Source organism: Lontra canadensis, unplaced genomic scaffold, assembly GCF_010015895.1.
Source record: "Lontra canadensis isolate GAN:19392208 unplaced genomic scaffold, GSC_riverotter_1.0 scaffold1, whole genome shotgun sequence".
NCBI lineage: Eukaryota > Metazoa > Chordata > Mammalia > Carnivora > Mustelidae > Lontra > Lontra canadensis.
The window spans coordinates 70,376,812-70,393,361 of NW_022630995.1; the positions used below are offsets into that span (position 1 = coordinate 70,376,812).

The following is a 16,550-nucleotide window of genomic DNA, read 5'->3' on the forward strand; positions in this document are numbered from 1 at the left end:
GGAAGACAAGGTCTCATTTTCCTCAGGGGAACTTGATGTCAAGAAAGTCAACTTAAGTTTGAGCATCTTTGAAAATCTTCTGGTTGCTCTGGCAAGGATTCCCCCCCACCCCCAGGATCTCCTCTGAGGACAGCATCCAGCTGCCTGGAATGTTTTGAAGGCACACAGGCATTCAAACAGGATTATGCACGTGGCTTTAATCTGCATGTGCCTGTAACAGTTACCCAAAGGGAGTTCTCAAATCAACGCTTTGGTTTTGCTCTCTAATGGCTATTTTCCCCCACTTTCCCCTCCTCCTATCACTCTGCTACTCAATACTCCTTATCAGAAATAGAGAAGAGGATATAAAAAGACAATAAAGAAGATAAAGCCGAAAGCAAAGCTCATGAGGACTGTGGGGCAGATTTTTGGAGATCACGGTTTTAACCCAGCAGGCCAAAGATAAGGGGTCTTCAACAGCCAGCATTTGAGACCCTGAGACTAAACCCAGCCTTCTAAAAAGCATATAATCCCAGTCACATCACAATCAGAATACATGATATTTTCCTCAGTCATTAATAAATATAGGGGCCATGAGAAAGAGATCCTGTTCTCTTCTCTTCTTTATGCCATGTCTCCTTCCTCCCACTTTCTCCTGAGTAAAATAAACACAAAATTATTCATCTGATACTAAAATGTCTCCCCCTCTCAGATTTGGCAGAGAAATTGGTCAAGTTATATGAACATATTTTAAGCTCATCTCCGGAGCGGGGGGGAGGAGTTAAAAATCAAATGTATTTTATTAGTTACATGAATAAATAAAATATTTACACTCACATTTCAGATTTTACATGTTCAACCTTTCAGCGATTACAGTGTTGTCTAATAAGAAAATATGGTGCATCAAGACATAGTTCTTATGATTCAATCCTCCTTTCCCTCCTGCAAGTCTTTTCACAATAGAACCTAGACTTGTAGTTTCATATGCCACTAGTATCTCTTGCCTCTACCTCTTTCCATGCACTGGTCACACGTTTTCTAATTAATCACTGGTCATCCTCCCCGGAATGCCCCTCAACACCACCAGCTTGACACATCCAAACCCCAACTTGCCTCCCCTGGGCACAACCCACCGACTCTCCATCTCTCCCATTCTCCAAGTCTTCTCCATCCCAGTCCCGCTGTGGTGTATCCTCCCTTCACAGGAAGGAGCCCTGTGGTGTATTTGCTTATATTTGACTTTGGGACAAGGTATTTATGTACACCATGTATCTCTAGACTAGATACAAGTTCTTTCAGAGTAGGATCTGGGCTTGATTCCTCCTATTTTCATCACGTCATTCAGCAAGTGACTTACCCGTTGGAATACTCACTAAATATTTATTTCACGAGTGGAGTGAACACTCGGCCTTTAGTGTTGGTGGTAGTGAAATCAAAGGGCCCCAAATGAATGGAGAAGAAATGTAACACAATTATGGCAAGGTTGAGGCCAGGGGAAGGAGGACCAAAGCCCTTTTCAGTTGTCTTACAGAGTGCTAGTCATTCTAAATGTTTTGTAAGGCATGGTTGGCTGACTGACGAGTAACACTTATCCTCTCTGGAGAGTAGTTGGAGGGGTGGGTGATGGCCTTTTCATCTGCCCTAGGGGCACAGGGACAGGAGCAAGAGAGGAGACATATTATATAGACTTGCTGGCAAGTGTTACACACAATGGATCCCAAGTTTCTGCCCCTGCTGAAGTGCCGCAGACATATGTAATGTCTACAAACTTCCGACGAGAGGTGACAGGTCAGCGCCATCCCTATCACGGTGTTTCATCTTCCCACTACTATACTGTGAGCTTCCTGAAAATGAGGATCTACCTTCCTTATTACTTAATTCATTCATCTTTATAGCCATGATGCCTGGCACAGTAGTGCTCAATAAATATGTATGGGACAGCGAATGTTTCTTGGAGCTTAATACAGATGAGGTTAAAAATACTCCTAGAAGGACATTCAATTATTAAGGAAAACTATTAATCAGTTGTTTTTTTAAGGTTTGCAGAAAACAGTCCTAGAATTAATAGGCCTAAACTAATTTTTTAAAAAATATTAAATCAGAGTGGTTTCCTTCTTTCAGTGTGTTCTCCAGACCGCTTTTATCAGAGTTATCAGATTCATTTGCCCCCACTTCCAAATGACTGAATGTTATTCTTTGAGATGAGCATGGACAACCAAATTTCTTTAAAGATTTTGTTTATTTATTTGAGAGAGAGACAGAGAGAGTGACAGAGATAGGGAGACAGAGCAAGAGCAGGGAGGAAAAGGAGAAGCAGGCTCCCTGCTCAGCAGAGAGGCTGAAGAAGGGCTCGATCCCAGGACCCTGGGATCATGATCTGAGCCAAAGCAGACACTTTAACTACCAAAAAGAGCCAAGAAGTATTCTCTTTCTGGGGTCCTGAAGTATAGGACAGATCTCGTTGTCTTAGATGGCATAGAGCCAGGAAATTGCGCAAGATGGCCTCACAAGATTCTTTCTGGATATGTACTACTTTGAAAAACACATTCTCTCTCATCCCCCTCAATTTCAACATGTACAGGAACAAAACTCTGTACATGTCACTTCTGGGCCAGTGATAAAAACGGCTCAACTGATTTGTTTTCCTTTCCAGTTGCTCTTTCTTTCTTTTTCTTCTTCTCCTCCTCCTCCTCCTCCTCCTCCTTCTTCTTCTCCTTCTCCTTCTTCTTCTTTTTTAAGATTTTATTTATTTATTTGACAGAGAGAGAGACAGCCCGAGAGGGAGCACAAGCAGGGGGAGTGAGAGAGGGAGAAGCAGGGTTTCCGCTGAGGAGGGAGCCCGGTGCTGGGCTCTATCCCAGGTCCCTGGAATCATGACATGAGCAGAAGGCAGATGCTTAACAACTGAGCCACCCAGTCACCCTCAGTGGCTCTTTTTTCTGTGTAGTACGTCCAATATTCTTGAATGCCCACTTAGTGCAAGGCCTGGGCAAGATACTTTAGAAGAAACGTATACTACAAATCAACCATCTGCAAGGAGTTCACTACCCAGGACATGCTAGGAGAGCATGTTCATGCTAGCACATGAAAATTAGGGAGCAATTCAAAACCGTGAGAAGAAAAGCCAAGAGAAGATGTTTGTTGCATGTGTGAAATTAATCATGTGAACAACATCACAGGATGTTCTGAGGGGAGCCATCATTTCAAGCTGGGAGTCCATTTGAGCCCCCCTCTGAGACGGGGAAGATGCTGGGAAAGCAGAAAGGCAAAGGAAAGGTGTGTCCAGGAATGGGAATGGCTCGAGTGCGTTTTAGATGAGGGGGTGGGGGGGGTTTAATCTGGAAATGTGGGAAGTGGATGAGTAAATTCCCTCGGGAGGTGATTCTACTGCCATACCAAGAGAATTTGAGATGTTGTCCTGTAGGGAAATTAGAAGATGGGGAAGCAGTGTAATTTGGAGAAAGCAGCATTTTAACGAGATTAATCCGATGGCAGTTTCAGTACGATGTTTAAAGAGAAAAGATATGAAGTAGATAGAGCTGTTCGAATGCAATTACAGTGAACCAGACACGAGGGAAGAGGACTTTAACCAGGGTTCGAGTAGGAACGAAAAGAAAGAAACGAAAGTGAGAGATTTTATGAAGTAAAGAAAGGGTGAAAGAACTCAGAATCAATGGGAAATTGGGTTTCAAAGGAGAGAGAGAAATCAAAATAGGGCATCCATTTTAATCTTGTAAGGATTGATTCCTGGTCAGCCTTATGCAACCTTTTGTAGAAAAGGGTGTTTCCTCTGTGTCTGAACATTGCCAATGCATTTTTCCATTGACTTACATCAACTTCAGTAATAAACCGCTCCGTGTGCATTTCCAGGCATTTCTCTATTGCAGTCTAATGTAATAATGTAATTCAAAGAAGCGTCCAGTTCCACTTGTTGAGGACAAACAGATAGTCTGGCAAAAACCAGGCCATTGTATTAATGGTCAGTCGTATCTTGGCACATCTACCCTTCTGTGCAAGTACTCTCGGTCAGATGTAAGGAAGTTACTAGCAAAAAACTATAAATAGACGACAGAGAGACAGCTAGACGATAGCTAGCTAACTAGGAGGATTATGATTAGGAAGAAATGGTCAGTCCATATGATCCATCGTTTCCAAAAACCAAACCTGAACTATAGTTTCCACATGGAGCCTGCTTCCTAAGAGAGGAAAAGGCAAGCTATTCTTGAGGCTTGCGGAATTACTCAGAAAGAGAAGAGAAAGCAGACCCTGCAACTCAGGAGAGACAGAGAGCCGTGCTCCAACTCAGACATCATCAAAAGGGCTCTTCCGCTTCTACAATTAATGAATGTCTGACCAAGTTTGAAAATAAGGAACTTGGAGTAATGAGCTCAAACGAGAGAGGTCGGCATGGTGTTGGCCTTGTATTCCAGAGAGAGAGCTAGTGCTTCTGTTAGGGGTGACAACCTGATTAGATGGATTGCCTTCTTCGGGGAGATGCAGAAAACATCTTCACGTAACCCTCAGTCAAAAACTAGGCATGGGAGGGAAGTGTCTTCCAGACAGCTTGCAGCAGACGCTGGCCTTGGGCAGAACCACAGAAAACTGCGGAAAGTGATCGATGAGGACATACTCCAGAAAAGGGGACAAGATGAAACCTCAACTCAGACATGAGGAAAAGCTGGAGTGAAGCTTGTTAATAACCATCTTATCACAGCCTGAACATGGGGTTGATTTTCACACCTGGGTCTGGGTCTCCTGGAGCTATGTGGGCAGAAGAGAAGCATCTACGGGCCGAAGTGCTTGGCGGAGGATGGGAAGGGCCTCTCCCACAGGTGGCCTCTGCAACAGACCCCTGCTGTGCGGTGGGCATGGCAGCCTGACAGGAAGAGCAGTGTGACCACCTACAGGGGGAGAAGGAGCCGTCACTAGTGGAAAGGAGAGGTTGGCTGTATGAGGACTTCGTTGCTGCCTGAGACTCAGGTTTCCACGAGCTCATCGGCAATTCTGCCGGGGAATATTCCCTGCCTGGGGAACCGAAATGGGGAGTCATGACAGCACAGCCAGAGGTACAAAATGGCAAAGGCGCATGGATGCTTCTGGCACCCGTAGGGTCCTGCAGAGCAGAAAGCTGTCATGTGACAGCAGGAGGGTAGAAATGGTCACGATGATGATGCTGGCAAATACTTAGTATTATGTGCCAGGCACCGTACTAAGCTCTTTACACATTCTGTTGCTTTAAATCCTCATAATAAACTTAAGAGGCACTATTATTGTCCCCAAATGAGGAGACAGGCTCAGAGAGGTTAAATAGCTTGTTTCTATTTATAGCCTGCTTTCCTCAACACTGCCAGATACCTCAGGTGCCTCTCTCCCATTTTGTTTGTTTGTTTTTTGTTTTGTTTTGTTTTTTGTCTGAAAAAGACACTCAGGGGAAGAACAGAGGCACATAACCGACTCTCCTGCAGGTTACAGGCCTCTCCCGTAAGTGTGTTCACTCACAAACAGAGGCCTTAAACAAAGCCCATGCACAGCTAAGTGAAAATCTTGTCTTCCAGATGACATCCCGGTGCAGGCGAAGGGAAAAAATAAATTTGCTAAGCTTTAGATGTAGCCGTTGTCCCCATCAGAGGCAAGAGCATCTCTGTAATGATGAAAAGCACTATAATTTTAACCTTGTTACTGGACTAAGCACAATTTACGCTAGTGATAGAAGAAAAAGAAAAGATTTATGAGATGTAAGATAGAAAGATAAACTCTTGTCCCTTAGCGGCTATTAGAAACATTGCTAAAATACCATAAATGTGTGAAAGATGACACGATTATTTTTGCATTTCCACTGGGCATTTCCTATATTGCAAGAATTTACAAGGACAGAAGTCCCCAGTACAGATGGTAGAGCTGGAGGGGAAGGGAGGTAGAGCCAGTGGCCACATGCCCAGCTCCTCCTCTGAGGCGGAGTCCCCAGAGGCCAAGCCCCAGGTGGGGCCGGCTGTGTAAGGCAGGTGGCTTTAGGCATGGACAGTACACTCAAGCTGCCTAAGGTACAACACCTGCCAGCACCCTCTTTCAGTCCCACCTCTAACCACCTGCAATTAGGCAATTTTGGTGTCAATACCCTGTCCCATGTTTTGTCTGGATGGTATCAGATTCTGGTCCTCCCCCAGATCTGGAACATGAGACAGTGGCCAGGGCAGTGAAGGAGGCACGAGAGAACAAGCTGATGTTCATCTCCTTGCTCCACAAAGCCCATAAACAGAAACTTCCAAGAAGTTAGGGCCGCCAACCTTGCCCCAAGTAGCCACGGAAGGTTTCCTTTTAAAAGAGAAAGGAAATAGATACCGGAATGTGGTTTAACTGAAACCAGCTTGAAATCAGCCTTGCAGCTGGCCAGCCTGGATGGGTTATCCTCGAAGGGCATCATCGACACTAACATCTGAAGGCCTGCTCATAAGAAACTAGTCGTGACCCGGGCTGCTGAGTCAGGTCCACAATGGGGGCTGGGTGGAGCCTGCAGTTAAATTAGGTAATGGGTCCCTCGGCCATCTTCAAGAGCAGAAAGTAAATTTAGACGTTGACCTCTGAAGAAACTTAATAGCAGGCTTGGTTTAGGAAGATAGGACAACAACTAGTAGAGAAATTGGGGCTCCGAGCTTTACTCATCTCGAGTGGCTTCCACCATGTGTTTCTTCAGCATAGGGCTATGAACTGCATGGGTCTGTAACACAGAAGCCCTCTCACTGCTTTGGGTTTCCCCTTCCACAAATTGGGCGTCATTTCAATCAATCTCCCTCTCTCTCCAACACAGATATTAAGAGGATGAGTTACCAAACACCCACCAATCGCTTGAGGTGTCCTCAAGAGAGGTGCTCCGTAGGTAGGTGATATGGAAATCGTCCTGTCAAGCAGCAACATGAAGGCCTTACGTGGGTGGAAATGAGGGCCACGTGCACGAGGTCCCAGACTGAAGCGTGGTGACTGCTGTATGTAACGAGGAGTACTTGAGATGCTGTCTTCCATATTTAAATGTAGGCTGCAAATGGAAAAACAGGTTTTACAACTCTAAATGCACTTTCTACTACACAGAATGGTGACTGGAGCAAAAGCAAAAATAGCTGCTCACACCATGCTCTGAGAAAATCTAAATCTGAAAATGATCATTTTTATTTGCATGCTACCAAATAAGGACATGGGGGAAGCAATGAGTCACCAGTGTTCTAGCACTCACCAGATTCCAACATGCTGGGAGGGTATTCTTTAAAATGAGATTTGGACATTCTAAAATTTACATGAAGCTTCCCTTGCCCCCTCCCCCCAACGTGTAACTGTAAGTTCTGAAAAATGGGCCGAATCACAACTTTGCGGAATAGTTAGCTGCTGCTCCAATGAACGAGTTGAGTACTTGGAGGACCTCAGATATATGGGAATAACACTTCACATCTGAAGGGTACCTTAGACTTTTAAAAGTCCTTCCACCTACATCATCTCATTTGATCACATTTGATTCTCACAAAATCCTCGAGGCAAGGTGTTTGTAAGTGTGTGGTTGTCATATTAAAATATCATTGAACCGTGGGGCTTTTTGTAGAGTCAGGATGAATTGCTGCTGCCGTAGAGGGAAAAAAGGAACAAACAAATGAAAACGAGGGGATTTAGAGATCTAAGCTCCCTGTTAACATTTCCCGTGGCCCCTGTACAAACCCAAGTTCTTAAAGTGCCAAAACCCAGCAGAAAGGTTGAGGAATTGCTTGCAAGCCAAGTGTGTTTTCTTATTCTCTGTGCTTTCAGAAGACAGCTTAAAGAGAGTTAGGGAATGTTCTGGCCTTTTGTTTTGAAACTTCCTCTGCTTGTTGTCTCCTTGACTGCAGACTGTGAGATTGGTCTATTTGCTTTAAACAGACTGAACAACCTTTAAAATAAGCAGACTTCTATGACGGGCTGCCTTATTTTGGATGTGCAAAGATGTTTACTGAGCTTCTCATCTAAGACTCGATTCTTTTCTCAGCGTGACACAGTTAAGGGTTTAAAGGGGAGTGCCGTCTGTTGTAGCATGTTTTAGAAGGTGCCAGAAGAAAAAATGCCTCTGTTCTACAGCATGATCAGCTGTCTGCATCTCCCCAAGGATTTTTCGTGAACCTTAGAAGGAAATCTGTATTATTCAGGCTCCCAAGGGCAAACCACTCTTGCCAAGAGACCTGAGCAGTTTTCAAAGATGGAAAACCTTTCTTGTGTTCCCAGTAACCAGCTTAGCCTTGAGTCAGGGTGGGGGCTCAAGACCTTCATGAAACCCAGGAAAAGCATTTTCTGGAGAGTTTTGGGTGATTACCATAGGTTTTACATATCAACTCACAGCAAAATAATGAAATAAACAAATGAAAAGGATATCCACATTGCCCCCCTTCTTCATCAGACAGAGAGAAAGGGGTAAAGAGGGGGACATCTGTCCATCCCCCCACAACCACCCCCAATTTATCACCCATCTTTGTGGAGCACAGCTCACTGTGTGTGGGCTTGCCCCCCATCCCACCCAGGAAAAGAGGCCATGAGGGTGAGCAAGTCAGAGGGTGTTGGGCATCAGGACATCAAACAGTAGATCATAATAGAAACCAGAGTTCAGGACACAAGGGCTCTGATCCTGCCTCCATCTCTAATTACTTGCGTGACTTTGGTCAAGGCATCTCTCTGTCGTTCATCTGTAAAACCAGAGGTGGGACTAAGTCTTCCCCAAGCTTCCTAACAGCTCCTAAAAATTAGGATTGTCTTGGTAAGGACCGTGTGAAGAGGTTGTGAGGCAAAGTGTGATTATCCCTCTTAGCTGTAAAAGAACAGACTTGGGAGGTGGTGTGAAAATCACCCACAAGAAAGCCTTGTGATGGGTTGGAAAACCATACAGAAACACAGAATTGCGTGCGGTGTATACCATGCATGAGATCTGTGAGGCTATATAAAATGGGACTCGGGTAAGAAAGCCCACATCTTAAAGCAGAAAAGTCAGGGGTTTGAACTGAAGCTGTGCCCTATTCCTTTCTACAATCTCTCCGCATGATAATGTAGCACCTTGTGCACACAATTAAATGTCAGCCACAGAAAACATTTCCCTTGGCTTTGTTGTTCCAGAACGGGATTCTTTTGTCCTCAATATAATGGATATGCAGAAACAATGATAGAACAGAGATTTTTTTTTTCTAAAGCGATGACAAACACACTGCTGCTTCCTCCCTCCCTCCTTCCTCCTTATCCCCACCCCCCAAAATAAATCATTGTTCAAAAAAAAAAAAAATCCCATTGTCTATTGTCCACGGAGATCAAGATCTGCCTAGGAACAGCTCTGGTGGGCTCGCAGCGGCCCATAGCAGCCGGTAGGTGGCGCACGAAGGCAGCGCAGGCGGGAACGAGGGGCTGATCCCGGCTCGGTGGGGAGACGGGAGCAGGGGGTCCCGCCGCCCCCACCCCGGCCCGCCCGCCCGCCCGCCCGCCGTCTTCCACCCCCTCCTCACGTGCTAATTGCTGGATACTCTACTGGGACTTGGGTTAGGGGAAAAGAAAGCGGGAATGGAAGGCGGGGAAGGTAGGTGGGGAATCCGGTTCCAAATACACAAAGGCTCCAGGGTCTCGCTGCCCGGGAGCGGGGCGCCCCTTCACTTCCCTCCCCCGGCCTCGCCCCGCGGCCGTGGCGGCCGCCAAAGGAGCGAACCGACCACTGGGGGGAAAATGGTGATCGCGGTGCGGAGTCCCACGCGCCGCGGTGCCTCAGCTCGCCAGAGCCTGGACGCGTCCTTCCCCCGCTCAGCCGTCGCGGGCTTCGGAGCCCCAGCCCATCTCAAACGCTGTGCAGCCGGGCGCGGGGCTGCCCTCCGACTGGGGGCAGGACCTGCTGGCGGGGCCACGTCCCCACCAACAGGGTCTGGCCGAGCCCCGGAGCAGCGGGGTCCCCTGTGGGTGCCTGGCTCCGGTTGGCGCCATCAGCAGGCCTCCTTCCGAGAAGAGCCACCAAACCCTGCCCCTCCTGCGTCGGGGGCTGGCGCTGTCAGTTCGCGGCGCTGAACGGCCACGCGGTCGTACGACCCCCAACCTCTGTCTAGTAGAACATGGTGTTGAGATTCCTGATGGCCCTAAAGTCAGAGGCCTGGGTTGAAACGTGAGCATTAACACCTGGGGCTTTGTGACCTTGGGGCTGTTCCTAAACTCCCCGAGCTTCCATCTCCCTAGCTATAAAATGCGGCAGTAATACTTACCTCATAGGAATGTTGTGAGGATTTTTTAAAAGTGGTACTTAACTTAGCAGGAGGCCTGGCTACAGTAACTATTATTATTAACAACCTGACTCTCCTTAGAGAGGGAGGGAGATGCAGTTTGCTGCCCTTGAGACAGATCTGGAATCATTGTTGCCGAGACCTGAGAAGGGTTGGAAGAGGAGATCCAAGGGAACGTCTTCAGACCCGCCACCCCTAACAGAAGATGACATGGGTCTCCCTGCTGCCTCAGCCCCAGGCCCTCCTCCTGCCCCTGAGGTTGGGCTGTGGCTAATGTTAGGTTCTCTTCATCCTCTCCCCGGATATGCATCCTCGCTGGTTTTGTAGGCCTTCCTCCTTAGGAGAGTTCTGCTAGAGCGCATTACATGGGTTTTCCCAGTCAGACACACCCAGGTTGGAATCCTAGATACCTCATTTGCTGGCTGGGAAATTGGGCAGGTTATTTAAGGTCCCTGAGCTTCAGTCTGCTCCTTGATAAAAAATGGTGGTCTGATTCTTACTTCACATGGTTTCTGTGAAAACTAATGGAGATAGTATACATAAACTGCCTATCGTGTACTTATCTCTTAAGTAAATTAAAAATTTTCCATTTGACAGTTGAAATTAGGTTAGATTGTCTTGCAGAAGATAATGGAAGTTCACTGGAATTTCCACAGCCATTCAGCAAAGGTGAACCCAGCAACAGCTAACAATTAGCCTCTCTACTCCCATCTGAGTCAGCAAGGCTTATTTTTCCTACAGGAAGAGAGCAGAAATCCAGTGAGGCCACATTCTCCTCAGAGCCTCACAGGTATAATTCAGACACTGAAAAAGGCTTGTGAACTTTTGGGGGCCACCAGATGCCCGTTTTAGAGCGATACTCCAGCTGGAAAGTTCTCTAGGGGTAGGGCTTGCTTTAAAGTTGCATTCTAAGCCGTGGTGTGTGCCAGGCTTATCATCAGTGCCTTGGTGACTCCTTAGCACTGACTGTGTGCATGCTGCCACCAAAGCAGAAGTGTGGTGACTAGGGTGTGGCATGTAGTGGGCGGGCACCAACCTGAGGTGGGTGGGAGGTCAGGAGCTGCTGACCCTTCTCTAAAAGGACACTTGGACATTCCCACGAGCATCAGATTTGTATAGCTTTTGGGAGAAGATCAGTCAAAGGGTGGACCAATTCCCTTGGACAGTGGTATGGCCAATAGGCAGCTTCCAAGATGGCCCCCAAGCCTTGCCTCCTGATGATTGTTGTCCTGGTGTAGTCTCCTCCCTTATTAAACAGAGCTGACCTGTGTGACCAAAGTGAGTATTACAAAATGACAGTGTGTGACTTCCAAGGCTAGCACGGAAAGCACATTGTGACTTCTACTTTGCTCTCTCTTCTATCACTCACGGTGGGGAAGGCCTGCCACTATGTCATGAGAATACTCAAGCAATCACGTGGAGTGCTCCACGTATCCGGGAACAGCCGTTTGCTGATTCTGCCATCAGCCAGCAGCAGCCTGCCAGCCATGTGAGGGCATCAGCTGGGATGAAGTAGATCCTCTAACCTCAATCGAGCCCTCAGATGACTGTAGCCTTGGCTCGCATCTTGGCCACATGAGAGACCCTAAACCCAAACCACACAGTTCAGCCATCCCTGAATTCCTGACTCACAGAAAAACTGTTTGAGATTTAAAAAAAAAAAAAAAGTAGGCTTATTTAAAAGGTAGAGATGCTATATTAGATGTATTAATACTAGATGACTAATTCAGCAACATTCAGGAGAGCCATAGGGTTTCTATCGACTGAGGTGGGGCTGGTAATAAGGGTCCTGTCCCCTCACTTCTGCAATTACGGTCCCATATACGTGTCTGAGTCTAAAAGGCCCTCGTTGACCTCCTCTGAAGGTCCCACCGCCAAAGGATCTATGGGGGGAGGCTCAAGCTAGAGTCTCCCAGCAGGACTGAGCTAGGAGTAGCCCTAAGCTCTGCTTTTGGGAAGGGTTGAGCGTAGGGTATTCCCGCCCCTCCCTGCCCTTTCTCCCCACAGCCGGTCCTAGTACTTGGTCCTGGTGTAAAATTGCCAGCACCGTCGCTGCTTTTTGGTCTTATTACGAGTGTGTCTGTTCTGCTGTGCTGGTTGCGGCGTGTCATGGGGGGAATGTGAGCACAGAAAAGGAAGCTGTGTCAGATCTTTCACTCTTCAGGTTAGACGCCTGCTGCTGACTAGCCTGTAGGTCGGGTGGGAGAGAGACAGGTTACCATGTCCTGAGGGATGTAGAACTGGTCTATTTCATATAACTATGAAAGTTCCAGGGGTCAGGTCACTTGGCTTCTTCCAGAAGTCTCCCGGTCATTTCTCTCAGTCCCCTGTAGACAGAAGCGTGTAGCTGAGGCTGAGCGCCTAAGTGGCGGGCTCAGTCTTGTGCACGACTCTGCTTAGTAGCGGTCTCATGCTTTTCTACTGTTAGTCCTCGTTCGGAATCACGTGTTTCATTTCAGCAGAATGAATTAAAATGACTTACTAGGTAATAGTCTTGAGCTGACCAAATGCTACTTGAGATCCTGTTCTTTTGTGAACTATCTGCCAGTGAGTACAGCGAACCCGTAATTTTGTTAAGTCTAAGCAAATCTGCAATATCTGACTGGGCATCTCTATTGTTCAGCGGTCTGAGGCTGTTTTGTACAAACCCTTACACTCCCCAGAATTAGGGCCCTAACAGTGTTGGTTTGTCAGGAAACCTCCACCTCTTGAAAGCCATCCTGATCCCCTAAAAAAATCCATTTCTTATTTTTGATGTGATTCTAAGTTTCAGTTTTTTTATTTTTTTCAGAAAGTTTTATTTCTGCTATATTTTTAGATTCCAAAGTATTTATTTAAGGTGAACAAATGATACAGCCATACACAACTGCTGGAACTGCTTTTAATTGAGAACAAAAAAGGAATACCTAGGACGAGAATATGCAATTACCACACTTATTGTTTCCAGTGAATTTTTGTCAAGTTTGTTTATCTTATTCTTAATGTGATGATACAGCAATCCTTGGAAAAAGAATAACATTCGCGTTAAAGAACAAATCTAGATAAAAATGGAAAACAGAGTTAGCCACAACCCACAAGGCCTTCTTTGGGAAGAACTCTTGAAGAAAAACCAGCTCATGCTTCACAGAAGAATACTGTGCTGTCATTCTTCCCTTTATAGTGCCAGAGTGTTCCTGAACAAAGGCCTCAAGGCATTATCAACTCGTCATCTATTTTTTGATGTGATTTCTATTTTCAGGACCCTGCTTTCCTCCCTCTTTGTTCCTGATGCATCTGGTCACTGGTGCCTTCTACTTTGGTCCTATCATATTTAATGTGACCAGCCCCCACCTGGAGAGGTCACCATGGTGACCACGAGTCAGACAGGCAGGGTCATTGTCCACCCACAGGAGCCGAGGAAGACTTCAAGGATCCACCACTCCGGTCAGACAAGCTGGAGGTATGTGGAGTCCGAAGGATGGTAAGATTGTTTCAGATGAACTGGGAAGGAACTGGTAGACTATCAGTATCGTCCAAGCCCTGGATATTGTTTAACAAACAAACACAAAGCAACACAACACAAGTCCTTTTTTTTTTTTTATTTTGCTGGGATTTCTGATTGGACAGTACACAAGTCCCAGTGTGTAACCTAATCAAAACAGCTATCATGTAGTGCTTAGACATTTACGTAGCTCAACCAATCTTATAGGGTAAGGAAAAAAAGAAACTGAGGGTATTTATGTTTTGCTGATAAATGATGGAGTGGGGTGTCTCTCAACATGTCTGCCACCCCAAAAATCCTGCAGCTTAGATTCTATAAATAAATTTAATCTGATTTTAATATTTATTCATCAGTCACACATTCAACAATTGTTTCAATGTCTATTCTATACTAAGCACAGATATATATATTAATGAATGAAACAGACATGGGCTCCTCCTTATGAGTCCACTGGCAATCAACCCATAGAAAACTCTAAGTAGATTCACAACGGCATAAATTCTGTGGAAAAATTTAAATGGATTCAGAGACAGAGAATAACATGGCGTGCCTGCACTGATCGGGGGGTTAGTAATGACTTTGCTAAGAAGAAAACATTTAAATCAACATCTGAATAAACTGTTCAACACACTCACTCTAGCCATGTGTTGATATTCCAGGAAAAAACACAGTGTGGGCAAAGACCCCGAGAAGAAAAAAGCATGATGTGTTTAAAGAGTAGAACATTCTGGATATAGAAATTTGCAGACTAGGGAACATGCTAAATCATAGCCTGTCAGGTTTTGATTGGGTAATTTAGTCTGACCACCCAACTAGCTTTTAAATCCCCTTCACAATACTCCCTCTAAAATAGCCAATCACCTTGTGCTCGAGTCTCTCCACAAGAGGGAATGTACTATGTCTTGGAGTATCCATGCCAGTTTAGGTTAAAAAAATAAGAATTTGTTCCAACAAGGAAGCTGGAACTGGAATCATGAATTGTAGTCACGGGCCTGCACCTGAGGAAATTTTCAAGTTGAAATGTAAGAAGCTACTTAGATAGCTGTATTTACCTTTCTTTATTATGTGGAGTGCCAAGGACATACAGCAGGATTTCAAGTTCATCATTCTTTTCTAGAAGGAAAAAAAAAAATATATGAGAATGATAAGACAGCTCTTGTGAACCTGCCACACTTTCCTATTGTAGCAATTCATGTCGGTATCCTAGCAAACCAACAATTGCACAATCAGGTCAGTTGTACCTCTGAAAGGCAGCTGTGTGTTTGGGCTGAGTGGTGAGGTGGGAGTGACTTTCCTGTGGTGTTTGTGGTAGGTGATGTAGAGGAAGTGCACTTACTCACCAATTTTACAAGAGTCTTTGACAATGTGAGTTGACTTACATGTGGCCTATTATTGATCTGACTGCAGAAACTCAATGGCATTCCACAAAGATTCTACCACTTATTTGAAAACATTCCCCACAGCCAGTCTACACCACTAATAGTTTGAGACTGGTTCCAGAGTACATCAAGAAGCCTACCTTTCAAGGTGTTAAGGAGGTCCTTCCAACTTGACAACTCACAGGCCACTCTCTCAGAAAGCCATTTACAAAGTGATATGGTGACTGCTATGCTACCCTACCTGAATCAGTCTTCAAAGGATTTTGGACCATCCTGCAGAGTTATAATACTGCTCAGGGTGTAAAAAGTCAAAAAGCTGAGTAGGATTAAATACTAACCCATGCAATGAAACCCCATTGGTAGTTCAAAGAATTTCACCGGAAAAATAAAAGAGAAAACCTCCCTTGGATTTTGCTTCTCAGATAGCAGTAATGCTCTAAAAGTATCAAAGAAGTAGAAAAGTAAACCCCTCCCCACCAAAAAATTTTCAGGCAATCTTAATGAGGCTGGCAGGCGGAGTCTGGTATCCATGTGGCACTTTGTTCTAGACCAGACTAAAAAAACCTATAGACCAGCACCGCAAATATCACATCCAGCTTCTTGAGCCTGCTCATGGGGGTCACCTACCAGACCTGCTCCGTATTAAAGGATGAGACAGAGTCACCAACATGCCTGGAAGGCTGCCAGCTCACCAGGACTGAAGGGATCTCTACTGGGCCAACCAAATGTCAAGAAAGGACTGTCAATAGCATGCTCTTAAAGTTACCCTGTGATGAGCTGAGGTAGGACTGCTCCAAAAAGTAGGCCAAAGGACTCCTTTCAAGGTCTTCTCGAGCGTGACTTTTGTGATGACTTCTAGTGATGACAGCCTGGCCGAGACAGCAAAAGACCTTGCAGGCCAATAGCCAGGTGAAACGGAGCCGGTCCTTCAGAGCAGAGACATCTGACAGCCCATCTAGAAAGAGCAACTGGCCCTGCAAATGAGGATTGGAATTGGAAGCCACAGGTTAGTCCCTGCCATTTATGTATGTTATTTACGAGAACAATGCCCAGCACCTAGTAGTAGGGGTTTAATAAATGTTAGCAATATTGTCAGTCTTTAAGGTTCCTCACAGGAAACTGGAGTTCATATGAAAGTTTGCCATTAACCGGTCCATGCTCATATTTCTGCCATTTACTGCTGAACACAAATTATTAAGAATGTTTAATACCGGTGCTTTCTTCTGTCAGATGCAAATAATACTTCATGAATTTTATGAAGATGAATAAAATAACGGGCATAAAACACCAACAATTTTGCCTGGTATACTGTTGGGACTCAATAAATGGTAGTTATTATTATTATTCCATGGTGGCCAAGGGTCTGGCAGTGGTGTCTGCTAGAAGTTTCTGTGATGAGAGAGATGCTCCATGGGTTGCCCACTATGCTAGCCACTAGCTACCTGTGGCTACTCAGCACTT

General features: G+C 45.6%; 1 long non-coding RNA gene across 2 annotated transcripts; it reads right to left on the bottom strand.

Moving 5' to 3' along the window:
* Nucleotides 1-13,145: 13,145 nt before the first annotated feature.
* On the bottom strand, nucleotides 13,146-15,928 carry LOC116875174. Of its 2 annotated transcripts, none has more exons than XR_004384161.1 (3): nucleotides 15,856-15,928; nucleotides 14,763-14,823; nucleotides 13,146-13,709 (listed from the first exon to the last, which is right to left on the bottom strand). It is a non-coding gene; the product is annotated as an uncharacterized LOC116875174 (long non-coding RNA). The 2 variants fall into 2 exon arrangements; XR_004384159.1 differs by having other exon boundaries at nucleotides 13,146-13,720.
* Between the last annotated feature and the right edge of the window lie 622 nt (nucleotides 15,929-16,550).